Raw genomic sequence first — 14,644 nt, 5'->3', positions numbered from 1 at the left:
ATTTTATTTTCTCTTTTCAGGTGAGTAACGTTGAACCTTATTATTCTTATGGTTTAAAGTTAAGGAGATCAGTACAATCAAAAGGGTAAGAAGTTTATATTGAACATTGTATTAAGCGCCGTAACTGCACATCTTCAATCAATCAATAGCTGTCAAATCATTGAACCTGTCAATTTCTTGCCGATAGAACTACGCTGTACAAAATAGTTCCTTTGTCAATTCACCTAATTTACGCAACAGAACTCAACAACTGTGCCATTTCGTACTCTCCAAACATCGCACACAAAAGCAACCTTCTATCCTCCACATCCACTTCCCAACATCATGTGGCAGTGGTAGTGGTAGTGGTGACGTGTTCGTGTTTCAATTTTGGGCAAACGGTGGGTCTGCAGAGTCCTTTGGGAATCATTAAAACATCAAACCGGCGCTCCCCATCCCGACTCAGCCACACAGCACAACGCACGCATTTCCTCCCTTTCGACCAAAAAGGCACGAAGCGGTGCTCCCCGGCGGCCCCCTTGCTGGCTGCTTCACATCTTCGCAACTTTCTTAATTCAATGCGTTTGCTCTTTCGGTTTCGGTTTCATTTTCGTCTTGCGTCCAGTGTGTGACCAGTGGATGGCTCCCACACCCGGACTCCCGAACCGAACGGTCTACAATTTTCATGGGCAACTGGAGCCACTTCCCGAGCATCCTTCGCCACACGCCACATTTTCTCGCAAGGCACACGTTGCTCCGGTCCGGTCGTTGCTTTTTCCGGAAACGCTTTCGACAGTTCACTTCATCCGACGGAAATGAATGCGGAAGAGACGGCGGGTGCGTTGGTTTGAGATGACGATGGTAATGTCCGTGGTGCGTCCTCTGGACGGTCCCCGGGTGGTGATGGGAGAGTGTGAGTAAAATGGGTACGGGTAAACTTAAACACTACCACTCGCTCGCATTCGATTGGAAGTGGTTGAAGTGGGCTCCATTTAGCGTCGCCTTCGCACGACGGGCTCTTGCAGGCTACTTGGAAAGACCTGCCCGTGGCAGTAGAATGGATTTCTACCCCTGCTGATGTACTATTATATTGTACCGTCGGTCCGAGAGTATTGCTAAGTAAATGCGAGTAATTTCATACGGCCGCTGCAGTAGTGCTTATAGTTTCAGTGGTGTAGACTGGACGCTATTGGAGACGGAGACGCTGGAAACATGGGAAGCAATGATCCATGTTGTTCCTTTATTGGGTTCAGAAAACCCATTGATGGAGCAGGACTTGTTAGAGCTGTAAAATGGAGTTTTTTGTCTCGGCGCTTTGGAAAACGAGATATTGAAAACAGTTTCTAGAATTAAAAAAATCGCAAATGTGAAATATTTTTGTGTGTTAAAATAGGCATTAAGCAGTTAATGTCATTGTTAATCTTCCCTAGACTTTAATTCGTACTAACGCATCTTAGCAGGAAAGGCACACCACACACATCATCAACCTAGACGGTGGCCGCGTTTCTTGCATATATAGACTGCGTGCGAAACAAAATTCTTGAACTTGTAAAGACACCTAGCGAAAGGACGACGCCAAACTAGGTTAAGCATGACGCATGGGATCAGAAGTAAAACTTCTCGACGGGTTCGGTGAAAGACATAGCTGTAGAAAGGGGACGCTCAGCTGCTTACCTTCTTGCTGCCATCTCCCCTCCCCCTCTAACTTAAACAGAAAGGACGTTGGACGCAAAGAATAAGGAAGTTTTCGGTCCTGTCTTGAACGGGGCCGTGGCTTAGTCGGTAGGTCCTAAAGAGAGACTGAAGAGAAATGAAATAAAGCCATCCCTCCATCACGACCACCCATCCGCTCATATGTTCAGTCCCGAAATGAACCTGTATGTGTGTGTGTAAGTATGGTGAAAGGCAAATGAAAAAACAATTTTCTTCCATTAGAGAAAATAGATGAAATTTGCACACATTAAATGAAACACACGAGCAGCAGTAGCAGCACCAGCAGCAGCATGACACAAAGAGCGCTAGAAAGGGAGAGCGCATGAAAGGTTTTTTTCCCTTTCGAAGGTGAAGGAAAGAATGCTCCAACTTTCGTCCCGTGTGCCGAACCTCGGAGCATTCCTCCTGTCGCATTTTCCCCGGTTTCCACCCCTCCCGGGGTCTAGTAGTTTCGCTCGGTGTGGTCCTCCCTGGTCGGTATTTTTTCGCTTCTTCACCAATGCCTGGTGGCAGTGTCTGGTGGAAAAACTTTGACTTATTAGTTTTGGTCCCTGCTTGGAATTGCTTCCGGCTGTACGACTCGACTGTGTTCGGAAGAATGGAACACGAATGTTCCTGAAGAGAGAGAGAGAGAGGGAGGGGGGGGGGGGGGGAAGCGGTGAGAGCGAGGTGTAGGAGCAGTGAAAGCGAGACCGATAAAAGTTTACGCTTTGTGCAGAACTATTATCGGAATCGGGTCCACTCTGTCCCCCCCTCAATTCTTCCTCCGTGCATTATCGAATGCCATCGCACCCTTTTCGTGGTCGGCTGTGTGGACATTTGGATGAAGTGTCCTAAGAATGCCGCAAGATGTTGAGCGAGGAATGTCGAGTACATTTCGATTTGGTCCTTTTTTTTAAAGGCTAACAGAATACGCTTTCCACTGCATGAGATCTGGAATGTCTCTCCTGAAAGTTTATTAGTCTCTCTGGTTGTCTACTCGACGAGTTCATTTGATGTACAAGCTTCAGGCTAAAATTGAGTGCAGGTGTTTCTTGAATTATATCTATAATAACTGTTTAGGCTTTCATAATTTCAAGCTACAGATATTGCTTCGAAGATTGACAATCGGAAAACAGTTGAATGATTCTTCTATTTGGACACCTCTTTTAATGATTAGTAAAACTGTGCTTCAATTGTCCATTTCTATGCACCAGAACATTTAAATTAATTTTAAATCCCAATGGCAATACCTTTACCTAGCTATTGGCCTTTTTTTATGTTCGACACCCTTGGATGCTATTCGCTCTGTTTCGAAGCATTCCATCCCTTCTATTGCCTTTTCGCATGATTTTTCTCTCTCACTCTCCTCGTGCATTGCCTTCTCTTTCTATCTTATCAACAACAAAAAACGAACACACGTTTTCCCCTTTTCAGTCCATGTGTGCATGGGGGTGTGAGTGTCGAACACAAAACAAAGCGCACCCCTTCAAAGGCGAGCAGCACACTCCGATACTCCGCGTGAGCGAATATACGGCGCTCTCGCTCTCGCGCTGCTGCACCCTGCTCTCTCGGCAAAACACGCGCTACCAAGAGAGCGAGGGCGAAATGGGCGAAATCGTCGTGCCCCTGCCGTAGCCGTTTACCGTTTCCGAAGGGAGTCACAGTTGCAGCAGATACTCCGGCCTGGCAGGGTCGAGCGGTGTGAATTTTCGAATTTTACGTGCGTAATCGGAAAGCTTTCGTCGAGTACGGACGTGTCGGAGCGGAGCCGTGTGCGTACGGGTTTTTCCTTTTTCCCATTCTCTCGCTGTGCCGTGTACGTGTGTTTCGTCGTGCGCGATTTTGCGTTTAGTCTCCAGTGCAGCTGGAAAGCGATTATTTGGCGTGCCGTGTGAAATACAGTTTCTGTTGCCGGGTGGTAGCTCAATCGCTAGCGAATTATACGGTAGTGTAAGATGTGTTCGATTTTTTAGTGCACCAAAGGGTGGCTAGTTTTGACAGTAATATTTTGTGGTTGAAAAATGCAGTGATTTTTTTATTCCTCTCTTCAACCGTATTTGACAACACATGGACAACGCCTGACTCATCTGAGGAATCCAACACGGAATTTCGCGATTTTCACACCTTCCTGTGACAGTGGCTCTGGTGGTTGACCTATCTGGGACAATTTTGTGCTATTTGCTACCAAGATTTGCAACCAAATGAATCGTGTCTGTTTTGAGCCCGAAACGTGTGGAAAGTTTAACTTTTATCAGCGGAAAAATAGTTTGGATCAAGCTTCACTGCAGCTAACCTGATCCGAAATGGTGGTATTAACTTAACATGTGAAACCATAGGTACCAGAGCTGTGTTTGTGCGATTCTACACCGATAAGCGTAACATAAAAGGCATTCGAAAGCCGTTTTCGACCATGTCTGCAGCCTAAAAGTGAATCTGCAGCGAGCAGAAAAGTGTGTGGAACGGTAGGAATTCAAACGGCACGATACTAAGTTCAAGAACTCGCTGTTGTGTTGCCCCTTGTGAAACTCAAATACTCTCCTTTGGACAAAATCGGCGGGGTGACCGGAAAAATTCCAGCTCATCATCACCATTCCGCGCCCTGTTTTGGGGGGTAGAAGAGTATAAGAAAAAAAAAAACACAAAAACCCTCCCCGAACGAACAACCTCAGTCAATAGAGAGTTTTTGGCAAAAGTAAAAAGAAAAACGGAAAAACACCCTCAAACCCCCCGTGCGACGACTGAATGTGTGCTAGCAGTGTAGTGTCGTCCTGCATACAGACACATACACACACACACACACATACAAAAATACCTTTTCCACGGTGAGCTGGAACACCACTGTGTACGCGAGTGACGTTAGTTGTGTGTGCGGTGTGGAAAAATTGGAAAATTCTTCCCTGTACAACCTGCAAGCTTGAACACACGGCGGTGTGGCGTTCAGAGGTGAAATGAAAGAAAACTACCCGTCCCCCACGTGTGTGCATGCGTTTGTATGTGTGTGTTGGTGTGGTTTTGTTTTTGGTTTTTTGGCTTTCCACGATCCTTGAAGGAAATCAAACGCGCCGTTTGTGTTTGTTCTCTGGTGCCTTCGGCTGTATGTGCGCGTTTGTGTATGTGGGCAACGATGAACGAACGGTGAATTTGGTGAAAAATTGGTGGAAAATCGGTGCTCGATCGGTGGTTCCGGTGTTGTTGCTTTGCAGTTTTCGGTGAACCAGTTTGTTTAGGGAATTTTGTCGTTCTTAAATGTTATTTACCTTAAAGAATATTGGTACGGTAGCGCTTGATTCCAGAATCAGAGGAGGATTTGAGAGTTCTGCATAACAAACTACACTATTCCGATGTAATTTTAAATTGTTGTGAAATATTTTATATCTTACAAAAAATGGCTCATCAGACGACCCTTTACACGCAGTATTCAGAAAGGATGAATCATATTTCACCAACCCAGAAAAGCGCGATAAAAAAAATGCTCAAGTGTGCAAGAAAATATGCTGCTCCTTTCGGCCCTGGAAAACTAACTCATTTTCTCAGCAATCATTTCCCGTCTGCGAATACTGCAGCAGCAGTAGCAGAATACAAAAAAAAGTCTCCCGACAGGACGGAAAAAGTCCAGCAACAACCAACAAACCAACGAACGAAAAAAACAAAAATCCTTCTATGCATGTACATTATCCTGTATCAACTTTGTTTTTGTTGTTGTTGTGTTTTGTTTTGAGCGAGAAAAGTTTTTTTTCCTTGCACCTTGCCCTGTGCCTACATTACCTCTCTCACTCTTATCTATCCCACCGTGTCTCGTCGGCCGGTGCGGATTGCAGCAAAACGACTCCGAAATGCACCATTTTTCGCTGGCTGCTAGTTTTCTTATTTACTCAGGAGTCTCTCTCTCTCCTCCTCCCCTACCCCCGCCAAGATTCAGTTGGATTTTTTTCTTCTTCTGCCTTTCTCTCTATTTTGTGTCGTCCACCCGGTGCTGTTTGGTATGGCCTTTTGCTACCGAACCTGCACACACACACACACTCTTTCCGGTGTTCTAGCGGCACCGCAGTCCAGCGTGTGCCTCCCCGGCAACACTACTGCTGACGATGGCGCTGTAGGTTAATTTTGTACATTTTTTTTGCTCATTCTTCTACTTACATTCCACTTCTTTTTTTTCCTCTGGCCAAGGTGCGGAATGGGAAAATTTAAATTAAAAAGGAAATAAATTTCATTTCCCGTGTCTCTCTCTCTCGCTGCCGCACTCAGCTCTTCTCCGTGTGCCGTTCGCGGTTCGTGGCATTCCTTGGGGCCCGCAACGGGAGCGCGGACGCTCTATGCAGTGATGATGATGGCCGCCGGCTATGATGCTCCCGGGGCCCGGTGTTTTATGGAAGAAAGAATTAAATTTGTGCGCTTTTTTATTATTATTTGCCCAAAAGAAAAGGGACACAACACAGCAGCAGTAGCGTGGCAAAGGGTGCGAGATATGGAGATATTTTTTTTTTTTGTGTGTGGATTTGCGTGTTTGTGTGACACGGTTCGGTTAATTCCTTGCAGTGAAAAGTTTTCCCGCTCGTCCCTATTTGTGGAATGCTGTGGAATGCCAAAATGCGCCAAGCTTCGGGTGAAGGAGGATAGCGCCAGAAGACAGAACTCACTCATAATGATATTTTTGGATGCGTTTCTTTAGAACAGTGCTCTTTTTTCACTCACCAAAGGACGGGGAGAAGAAACGGATCGAATTTTTCCAAAGGAAGGACCAAATGTATGGTCCCAAGTTAGCAATCTTGATGTGACTTTGTGTGGTTTGTTGTGTAAGTTACTGTTCTACTATCAAGTTGGCAATAAAATTTCAAGGCTTTCCATTATGGAACTGCAGTTTGAAAGTAAATAAGAACAAAAGTAGCTGGGGGCAGAGTAATGAACACCGTCTACCCGGCGTGGCTCGGATTGCACCCGTTGACAGTGTGTATCTTTGCAAACTTGAAAAAAAAACTCACAAGAAAATCTACTCTCCAGCCGCTCCAGATGCAGGCAGTAGTGGCGTAGGGAATGGCTCGTGCGCGCATTCAGTGCACTTCATAATTAACATTGTAGCATCTTGAGGTTTTAACGCTGTATGTTGTTTCTTTTTTTTTCGTCGATTTGTTTCCAGCGAAAAGTGCCCAACAGATAGAGGGAAAGAGAGCACACGGGCGCGTATGTACGTGAGGCGCGAACATGAGCAAGGGAGTTGAAATTCTAGAACTGAACCGGCCCTTTCTGCGTCGGTTAGTCGCAGCTGCTACCGCGAACCGTGCCAACGTGCAGTGTGCAAAAGTGCAGCAGTTTGTTGTGGTATTGTTGTGAGTGTGTGTGTGTGTGTCTGTGTGTTTTACTACGTAAAAGTTTACGTAGAAAACTGGGCCAATAATAAAAATGTGGTTGAAAAAAATGGCACACTGACAAAAACAAAAAGAGAGAATCTAAAGCGCACTTGCACCACTTCTTACTGTTGACGGATTGATATGATGGGTGTGGAAAGGCTGGAATTAGAGAAACATGTAAAGGGCTGATCGTTTAGACTTTTCCGTCGGCTCTTCTGTCCACGAAGGTTCACACACGTAAATGCCGACTGTTCTAACTAGTAACACACTGCTGGCGAACGAGTAAAACACAACCTGCCGCTGTTAGCTTCCTTCAAAGGGGGAAGAGGAATATAATCTGCTAGCGCTATTACAATTCGGAAATAAAAGAAAAAAGCTCAACAGCAGTACCTCCCCTGAGCACAAAGAATAATTTCGAACGACGCAAACAAAAAAACACGAACTTTACTACTATACTATATGCGCCACCTTTTGTGGTGAAATAGTAAAAAAGCGACTACAAATATGCCGCCAGAACGTCTCTTAAATTGCACAGAGACAGCGAACCGACGGATGATGCGGGGGAATGAAATTGGCCCGGCCGAGGGAAACGAAAAGCGAGCCACCTAAGCAGCAGAGTATAACCACCATCACAACAACGAAAAAAATGCACACTGAGGGAAAGAAAAACGAAGAAAAACAGTATTTCCAAGGGTGTGTGTTTGAGCGCACACACAAGTAACCCTTTTCCCAGTCGGGTTTGGTTGCTTCTCTCTCTCTCTCTCTAACTCTCTCCACCTCTCTCTTTCTGTCTATCAGGCACCGGTTGGGAACATCACCCAACCCCCAAGCACCACTCAGGGGATGGATGGGAGTTGTTGTGGTGTTGCTGCTGCTGCTGCTGCTGTTTACTGTTTGATGTTTTGCCTTTTGTGAAGGCTGCAAGTTACAACACAAAAATGCTCCTCCAACCCTATGCCTTACCGTGCGCCCCTCTCTGCCTGGGAGTCCTATAGAATAGACCAGGCCTGTCGCGTCAGGAAAACTTTTCAATTTTTGTGTCCATGTGGAAAAATCCCCAAATGGTGGAGCAATAGGGGAGAGAGAGACGCAAGAAGACAGACGCGGGGCAGGCGTTGTGCAGTGGTTTTATTTTTTTTTTCGAGTTGTTGTGTGTGTATGAGGTTTTTTTCTTCTTCTAACTGTTCTCTTTATTATTTTGAGTATGTTTTTAGTTACTTTGTTATCATTTTGGTTGAAACAAATGGAATCTTCGGTGTGGAAAGCTTACCCCCGAGGCCGCCGAAGCACGCCGGCTCTTCCACGCTGGCCACACACCGGCTTCGCAGTGGCCAATTCTTGTGCATTACCGGGGGCAGGTAGTGATGGACACGATGGTGAAGGAAAGTGATGATGTCGACTAAAAGAGTGCGGTTCGAAGAACCACTACTACTGCTACGCCTGGTGTACTTTGAGCTTTTGTGTCATCTAGTGACTTCTAGGACTGCCGGAGCGAAACAGAGAGCGCGCAACTACAGCAAATGTTGAGCGGTATGTTAGTCCTCCAGGGAACATAACCCTAACAATTGTTTCTTACCATCATCATGATTATCGTCGTCTGTTTCTTGTGCTCATCAAAGACATTACGGATGATAGAGTGCAGCAGTAGTGTCCCTAACAGTGTCCTATTCTTAAGGCACCATTGATATCTATTGTTTCATAGCCACAGTGCACCAACTCGAAAAGAGAAGAAAATTAGCTCAATGCACAAAGAAAGGGCACACAAAACTTGAAACAAAAAATAGACCACGTTCGCAACTTTGTTGTTGGTGTTAAAAGGCAAAAATAATCTCCAAGAAGTTGTTTTACTGGCGCGTAAAAGTAACGTACCAGTTACGCTCCTCCGTTAACACACAGACATACACACTCACTCACACTGTCGAAACGGGGTTTGTCGGTAAACGATGTGTGTATTTATCGTCCATAAACAATCCCGAATTTCATCCCCAACCACACGCACACATGGAGCCGCGCGGTGCGTTGTTGCTGTTATTGTTGTCGGCCGCATGTGGTGTCGTTTGGCAAGTTTACGAATGTTGGTGTGACAGCTGCCGGTATCATTTTCGAAAACAGACACACACTCACTCTGTTACAGGGGGAGGGGGGGAGCCGAATGTCCTTCTTGTGGTGAGAGGGCAGTGAGATGACTTTGACTGACTGACTGACGGACGGACAGACGGATAGACTTAAACCAACAGACCGACAAAATAAATGAATGAGCAGCAAAATAGCTGCTGCTGCTGATGGTTTACTCTCCCTGGTTTGTGTCGGTAGACGGAGGTGAAGAAGTAGAGGAAGATTGGCTGTGCTGGACTGCAACTGGAAGCGGCTAATTTTCCATTAGTGCAGTGGCTGCTAGTTAGCGAGAGCCGGCTTCGGGTAGCCTTTCGAAACAATTACTACACTTTTCCAACTTTTTGGATTTGTAAGCACTACTGCTGCCGGCGCTTCGAAATCGTAGCCTGGTTTTAATTTTCTTTACCAATGTCTTTACCACCCCTTCATGCCAACCCTCTCACTGCATTCCGCTGTGCAGTGTCCTAGCTCGTGCTATGAAATGGTACAAACTACCGTTCCATATGCCATTTCCTTTTGAACGACGCCTTCCCAACGCCACTCGCTGGTTGCCGGTAGTTGTCGGTACGTCTGGAACATTACCATTCTCGCTCGTTCGGTTTAAGCTTTAAGGTTCAGTGGGTTTTAGACCACCTCACAGACACACAGACACACATCATATCTGGCCGATGGAGAGACAGCGAGCAGAGAGCGAACCTTAATTAGCTCCGAAGCCAGTCGGGCGAGGATAAGTTTCCAATGGAGCTGCCCACCGCCGATACTGTGATGGACATTGGGCATGGAGGTTTTCCAGAACAGATACACGAGAAAAAAAGGACTCCAATAATTTCCATTCCAGTTTTGTTCATTATGGGGTGTTAATCATGGTGTCAGCTTTGGAAGACCACCTTAGTGACCAGCGTTTCCCTGGCCCTGAAAACATTTGTCTCACATCGCAGCGAGCAGGAAGAGTGTGTGGTCCAACCTGGGGTCGTGCTCTACTCTAGGACGTTTGATCTCGCACCAATTCCCTAGTCTGGTGGAACAGAGCGAGGTCAAACAAACACAACCCGCCCGGCATAGTGTGTACCTCCATCATCGGGCTTAATTAACTATCACTTACAGCAGGATATGTCTTCAAAAACGCGGCGGTGCGTGACCGTCGGCGCCGCCAGTTAGGAAGAGGGACGCCACGGGGCCAGCGCTACCTTGTATTATAGACAGCGAACGATGAAAAAAATGCCTAGGGGTGTCTCGCACTGCAGCTGATCCAACGTCATCGCCACCATCGTCAGGCACGGTTGGAGACGTCGTCCTGCTTTTTTACCATTCTCCAGCCCCCGAATCCTTCCAGAGACCTTTTGAAAAAGTCCTATCACTGCGCTTTACACAGCTCATGTTTTACTACACGCGTGTGCTACACAATGTTGCGCTATGCGCGATTGAAAGAGTATTCCAGACCCCAATATATACCACCCTCTGTTCCTGGTAAATATGGTTGTGGAAGTTTGCAGTACAGACTTTTTTTTACGTTCCACCTAGGATCCTTAAGGTTTTCCGGTTTTACGATGTATCAAAACTGGCAGCTACAGTAGCTTCGCAAAAAGAGCGTCGGAGAATCCATGAATCATAACCGAATGTTCGATCGAACTATAAAAGCCTTCCGGTTTTTGGTTTTTGTTCGTTCTGTCCCTCTTCCCCTCTGGCGAGTCCTAGACGCCGAGTGCCGTTGGTCAATAGAGTCCAAACAGTTATTATAACAAACCTAGCACAGAGCGAACGCGTGCCATGTTTTTTTTCGGAGGGCGAGCTGTAAGCGCAGGACGAAGGATAAAGGGGACACACCTACACAGACATACACACGTTAGTAAATACATACACACACACGCGTAGACTTTATGTGGGGGTGATATCAGTTTTTCGAAATCAATTCTTCGTTTCCGGTTTTTTGGCTGGCGAACTCACCGGGTGGGGGACGAAAGCGTTCGTCCTTTTTTTTTGGGGAAGGCTTTGCTGCTCTCTCCATTTACGTGTGTGTGTATGGTGAGGTTGGTGGCAGCTCGCTTACTGCGAGCGGATGTCCAGATGGAAGGATAAAGTTTAATTGGTTTCGAAGCAAGGCCAATACGGCACAAACGCGTCCAACAACACACATACACACACATTATGCTGTTGCTGTTGACCAGTTTTGCTTGTACTGTGTTGTCGGCAAGGGCCTTGTTGTTGGCGCATACCATTTCTGATAGTTTTTCTCATTTCATTATTTTCGCTTCTTTGTTGCTGGGTGTTTGCTGCGTTTGTTGTGCGTTGACTGACTGCACGACGGTGTACACTATGGATCAGTCTGTCACACAGGGGCTGCTCCCTCTCCAGTCTGCCCAGGGGGAAGAAGTGTGGAGGGTCGCTGCAGTGTATTTTTTGTTTTGTTTTCCCGCGAAGGTTTTTTGTCTTTATTGTTTTTGGCTGGTATTCGGGAGGCCAATTAAAACAATTTTAAGAGAGCTCCGCGCTATCCGGTCCTGTATAAGTGTTTGTAGTGTACCGCCGCGCCGACCGTGGCAGGGCAGGAAAATTGGAGCCAATTTGAATTGTGTTATTAGAAGCGTTTAACGTGTCGCTGCTGCGTTCTTGGGGCGATGTGTCTGTCACTGTCTCTGACTGGTTGATTGATATTTTGATATGTCCGATGAGATAACCTTCGCGGGGTGTGTGTGACCGAAAGATGAACAAAAAAAAAAAAAGCGATGAAACAAAGCGTCAGAACCCCGAAATGTTGTTGATGCCCGGCGAAGAGAGGAGGTCTTACACACCGCATACCATCGTAATGTAATGTGGCTCTTGAATCGATCGTAATGGAAACAGATTGGCGGTCGTTATGAAATAGATACAAAGCTTGTTCCACTTCTGCCTAGGAACTGGCGCCTATTTCATCCCCAACACCAGCCCTGCTGCTTGCTTGATGGGATACATATGTTCACATTACTTCATCGTGTTAGGCTTCAGTTATGATGCATCGAATATACAAGACTCCCTCTACCCTCCAACACCATAGTGTTGTGTGTTTTGTTTTGTTGCAATTTAATATTAATTCGGTTATTATTTTAGATGACCCGGTGGTAGTAGGCCCTCGGCTTGTCCTGTCTTCCGTTTGTTCAGCAATGCCTCCCGTTATTACGAACACTTTCCTGCCCGCGTGGCATTAATAGATGATCGATTACACACCGGGCGGGACGGTGGATTGATGTGTGTCAATGTTGTTGGAGAGGAGGGGGAGGCATGGAGAACGGCAAGTAATTTATAACGCACCGCAAATAGGTTCCCAGGGGTAGTAGCAAGCGAACGCGCGTACACTCGGCTGTTAAATGCTGCTCATTTATTTTTACTGTCTAGTAGCCATCAAAGAATCAATTCTCCTCCATGCCTTCCCGCGTGCGTATGCGTACGATGCAATTGAGACCAAGTGTAGTTGCTGTTGCTGCTGCTGCCCAGAGTTTTATGAGACCCATCTCAACGGGAGCAGCCAGCTCTCTCCCGCTAGCCTCCACATATCCATTGGCGAAATAAACTAAAATTAATGCTACTCATTCGTCTCATTAAAAGTGTGTACGCTCTCGTTTGCTGTTCCTTCCTACCTTGCCTCCCGCCACCTTTCCGTAGAGGAGGAGCAGTTCCAACGGTGGGAAGACACACAGTGCAGCCACTTTGCATTTAGCACACATTTATTGTATTATTAACGAGCATGCGAAAGGAGCAATGGGGTAGGCTAATGCTCTGTGGATTCGCGCTCTCGCACCCCATTATGCTGCTGTTGTTATACGCCAATGTTTTACGATCGGTGCGAAACGGGTGCTAATCGACAGTCAACTCCCGAGCGCTCGTTCCGCTTCCCCTCAGGGTCCGATTTGCGTTCCCGGCGATGGATTCGGTGTGGGTTTTAGGTATCACTTATCTACCGCTGCCTCGACTGTGCAATCCATTCGACTGTGACAAAGTTCATCCGGTCCAATATTGGCCGGCCGGTAGGAAACCATCGCGTATAAATCCCGCTCCAAAGACAAAGAAGAGGCACACACACGCTGCAGTAGATTGTAATTGCAGTGCAACTGCTGCTGCCGCTGCTGCATGTGCAACTCTCGATATATGACTGTTGCGCAAGGAATGTACATGCCGATTGTATGCTGGATGCGTTGTTTGTTCCCCTCATTGCTGTTTAATTCTTCTTCATTTTATTTTCTTGCCCACACCTCCTAGCCTAGACCTGTACGGCGTGCGTGTGTGTGTGGGTTTTAGTGTTTCTTTTTCTTTATTCTCCTTCTCCTATTTCCGGCCCCGTGAACACGACGCATAATTACTTACGCATGGACACCGAGACTGGGCAGTAAAATGTAAATGTGCTAACAATTCGTTATTTTTATGTTTAGCTTCTCGCCGTGCTGGCAGTTAAGCCATCAGACGGAGCTGATACGATGCTGTTGTCAAACTACAGCAGCCCCCGCTTGGTATGAATTATGCAGCGGGTTTATGATTTAGATATCATCATTTTCCTCTCCGAAGGCCTACGAATAGGATTAGGAACGAAAAATTCATTCATAAACATCGAAAGATGGTGTAACATGCATGTATAGATATGCTCTCCCAGGGTCGCACTACCACTCATCACTACTGGTGTTGTTCCGAGTAGTGTCCGTAGGTGTCCTTCCGAGAAGTGATCCGGTTTGTACCTGTTTCTCCGTCACCTACCGAACCTCCGTGCTTCAGTGGACGGCGCACAGGTCTAGAGGTGAAGAAACAGCCCAAGAAAAAGTGTCCCTGAGCGCGAGACAGAGAGCCATAGGTGTGAAAACAATTAAAAACATATCATCCCGAAAGTCAATAACCACAGGGGAGTACCGAGGTCTGAACCCGCTGAGAGAAGCGCAGGTAACTCACACTTGCGTTGTACCTGTTGGGATGTTTGTTTTTATCGCCTGATACGTATCGGTGTTATGTTGGACCCGTAGTACCGTGCTGTAATTCTATCCCTGTTGCTACCTGCAACGTCTTCTGATGGCATCCATCCCTTTTCCGAGGCACAGGAAGAACCAATAATTTATTCCATCATTCCTTGGCCCGCGTTCCTTTGGTAACACTCGCTCTGGTCCACTGGTCCACTGTCTTGGATAGATTGATTGGGTTTGTGGCAGGAAGAGCGAACAAAAAAAGGAATAGAATTAGTGATAAATCACCCCCCAGCCGGAAATGGAAATAACTCCGCGGGAGTGCATATGTGCCGGTGCATAAATGACACGGTAAATTATGTCCTTCCGATGTAAGCCACCGGCCACAAGGTTGAGCTTTGGGTTGAATTGTTTAGATTGGAATTTGGCAAAATCACAGCTGTGTGAGTAGACGAACGATCATCAAGCTGCAACAAAGGCGCTCGAAAACTCAAGGCAGAAGTCAAACACTGCCGCATTTTCGTCCGAATTGCAGCTGAGTACATAAATCTCGCCACAACTGAGGCGTGCAGCGGCGGATGCATCCGATTTCCC

General features: G+C 46.5%; 1 protein-coding gene across 10 annotated transcripts in view; it reads left to right on the top strand.

Moving 5' to 3' along the window:
* Positions 1 to 14,644, top strand: part of LOC1279156 (aryl hydrocarbon receptor nuclear translocator homolog) — a 199,886-nt gene that overhangs the window by 35,150 nt on the left and 150,092 nt on the right. The window contains exon 1 of one of the 10 annotated variants that reach the window (XM_061660564.1): positions 3,332 to 3,450. The exons of 5 other annotated variants lie outside the window; for them this stretch is intronic. The gene's annotated coding sequence lies outside the window, so the exon portion shown is untranslated. Of the gene's footprint in view, positions 1 to 3,331; positions 3,625 to 14,644 lie in introns of those variants that run through there. 4 more of the 10 variants (XM_061660562.1, XM_061660565.1, XM_061660563.1 and 1 more) reach the window with 4 other exon arrangements.

Source organism: Anopheles gambiae, chromosome 3, assembly GCF_943734735.2.
Source record: "Anopheles gambiae chromosome 3, idAnoGambNW_F1_1, whole genome shotgun sequence".
Lineage (NCBI taxonomy): Eukaryota > Metazoa > Arthropoda > Insecta > Diptera > Culicidae > Anopheles > Anopheles gambiae.
Note: the sequence above shows the minus strand (reverse complement) of the source record. Positions and strands in the feature narration are given on the sequence as shown.